Source organism: Gossypium arboreum, chromosome 3, assembly GCF_025698485.1.
Source record: "Gossypium arboreum isolate Shixiya-1 chromosome 3, ASM2569848v2, whole genome shotgun sequence".
In the NCBI taxonomy this organism is placed as follows: Eukaryota; Viridiplantae; Streptophyta; class Magnoliopsida; order Malvales; family Malvaceae; genus Gossypium; species Gossypium arboreum.
In genome coordinates this window covers 74,172,398-74,175,648 of record NC_069072.1, presented here as the reverse complement: position 1 = coordinate 74,175,648, position 3,251 = coordinate 74,172,398, and positions in this window count along the sequence as shown.

Below are 3,251 nucleotides of genomic sequence, written 5' to 3'. Positions count from 1 at the left end.
ATAAGAACCTCTCCTTTAATAAGACATACCACTTAAGTACTTTTAACATAGCTAGCCACTTTTACATTTTACGCGATTAGGTCCTTTTTCTAAATTAAGCACACAAACGATCAAATTTTCCCATGAAACTTTCACAGATATCAATTCACATATTATAAGCATAGAAAATAATATTGAAATATTATTTTGACTCAGATTTTTGGTTTGAAACCACTATTCTGACTAGGGTCTAAACCGGGATGTTACAACACGGCCGACCACATGCCCATGTGCCAGCCCGTGTGCTACACACAGCCAATAGACACACCGGTGTGTCTAGGCCATGTCAAAACTATAAGGTAGAATGAATTTATATCGAAGGGTACCCCAGGGGACATATGGTTGTCTAACATGACCATGTGTCACACACAGCTGAGACACACACCCGTGTCTCTGTCCGTGTAGACAAAAATAGGCTATTTGCAAAGCCAATTTGCCACCCTAACCACAATCATACATAGAAACCAAATAGCACCATTTCAATACGTCTTTATGTGACCAAAAACCTACCAATTCATACACATATAATGCCATCTAATCTCAACCATTTCCACTATTCAATTCCACAACCTAAACATACCATTTCACTATTGTAACGCCCCGAATTTGGGCCTAGAAGTATTGGGCCTTTAGTATGGGTCCGTAAGGAGGTTGTATATAAGCATTTAATTGTACAAGGAAATGACACAATTAAATGTCTGCTTTAGTGGTTAATGGCCCTGAGAAGTGTTGGAGAAATCTTGAGTTCAAACACAGGCTTTAGCAAAATTTTGGTAATAAGTGAATAAAACCACAGGTGCTTGGATGAAGGCCTTTTAAATTATTGTGGTAAATAAATGACACAAGGAAGCTTGTAGTCTAGTGGTTGTGGCATCATTAAGGTTGCAAGGGAGCCTGGGTTCAAGTCTTGGCTCTTGCAATTTATTTTGGTTTTTCTTTTAAAGGAACCTGGACTTTGGCCTATAGACCTTAAATTTAATTAAGGATAAAATATGACACAGAAAGAGCCTATGGTGGAGTGGCAAGGTGGCGTGTTGTGTAACTATGAGGTATAAGGTTCAAGTCTTGGGATACGCAATGGAGTATTTATGTTTCTGTTTGAGCTATATAGGAGGTGGAGTTGGACTGGAACTCTGTGGTTGAGGTGGTCATAAGAAAACAAGGAATTTTCCTAATGGTTAAAAGTAATCCCACATCGGGAAGCTAACATGGGAAAGGGTGATTAAGACCCAGTGCAGGATGTGCCAAGGTTGGTGATTGTGGACTTCGACGCGTTCTCATAAACAGGTGTGTATTCACGCCCTTCTTTGTTAGAAATCGGCAAAAATTGTAAGCCGCTACGAGCGTTCTCGTGTGCTGGGGTTGTTCTGGGCCTCGATGGGCCCGTGGGCTCACTTGTGTAAATCTAACTGTTAAGTGGGAAGTAGTTGGGCCTGATAGGCCATATGAATGTGATTAGGCCTGATGGGCCATATGAATGTGATTGGGCTTGATGGGCCATGTGAACGAGATTGGGCCTAAAGGGGCCAAATGAATAAGTGTGGATCTGTTAGTGTTTGGTAAAGGGGTTGGGGATTAGTTTTTGGTAACTACTCAAGCAAACATAAAACTTAAATAATTAATTAATCGTGACTGTGGACGAGTCATAAGGTTAAGGTGTGGCAATAGGTATATGCATGTCTAGGATTGAATTTAGGGAGAGCTTGGTACTTAAGCAGTCTTAATGACTCACCTTCTCTTCTCTGGAATCCTACCTGGTGCATAGTATCTGTTCACTTTAGCCAACGAAGACTTGTTAAGGGGCCAAGTAAGTAATAAACCCATAATAAAGAGAAATTACTAAAATACCCTCGATTTGTAAAATTACCGAAATACCCTCGATTTGTAAAATTATCGAAATACCCTCGATTTTGAAAATACTAAAATACCCTCGATTTGTAAAATTATTGAAATACCCTCGATTTGTGAAATTACCAAAACACGCCCAATTTGTAAAATTATCAAAATACCCTCAATTGTGAAATTACTAAAATACCCTCGACCTGTAAAATTATCAAAATACCCCTGATTTGTGAAATTATCGGAACACCCTTGATTTGTAAAATTACCGAAACACCCTCAATTTGTAAAATTATCGAAACACCCTCGATTTGTAAAATTACCAAAATGCCCTCGATTTGTAAAATTACCGAAATACCCTCGATTTGTAATATTACCGAAACACCCCCGATTTGTAAAATTATCGAAATACCCTTATAGTGTAAAATTACTAAAATACCCTTGTAGTGTAAAATGACTGACATACCCCTGGAGGGTAAAATGACTATTTTGCCCTTGAGGGTAAATGACCGACTTAGTCTTCAAATTTGACTGATTTGATTATGAATGTATGACTGCGTTTTAATTTACTTGACTGTGGTTGTATGACTGATATGCTCTTAATATATGTTTAAAAGACTGTTACTGAGTATGGCCATTCTGCATACACGTGTGATGATTGAGCATGACATACACGATATATTGCATGGGTTGGGAATTATGGAACGGAGGAAGTATACGAGGATCGCATGGTTGCTTGACGACCGTGGATCCACCGATGGCTATTAAGCCTAATATTTGATTAGCAGCTTGCTGCAATGAAGGTAGTACCTCAACCGGGCTACCATTGATGTGTATCAGATGGGTGGGTCAATATTTATATCCCCACATGATGTGTATCGGGGGACGGAGTTGGTGCGTAGCGGTTGGATTATTGGGGTGGGTAGCACAGCATTGTATGTATGATATTATTGTGATATTATTGCGATGTGGGCTTCGTCCCAATCGAGGTTAAGATGGGCTAGGCCCAATTGATTCTGTATGGTCAGACCCAAATGATATTGTAACGGCTTTGGCCCACGATGCTCTGAATCGGACTGCATCTTATCGTAATGGGGCTCCACCTGCATCGATTCTAAATTCATACATTTCTTCGATCATTACTCTAGTAAGGGATTACACACTGAGTTTTCGTAAACTCACCCCGCTTATTAATTGTGCAGTAATCCCAGTTAGGTGGATCGGTGTCATGAGAGGACTCGAGACGACCACACAATTGCACATGTTTTACTATTTTGTTTATTTAGTTAAGCACTTTGGTTTTTGATTTGGGTTGTATTAAGGCCTCTTTATTTTCTTAACCTTTTATTGGGAAATTTATTTAGTATGCTTAA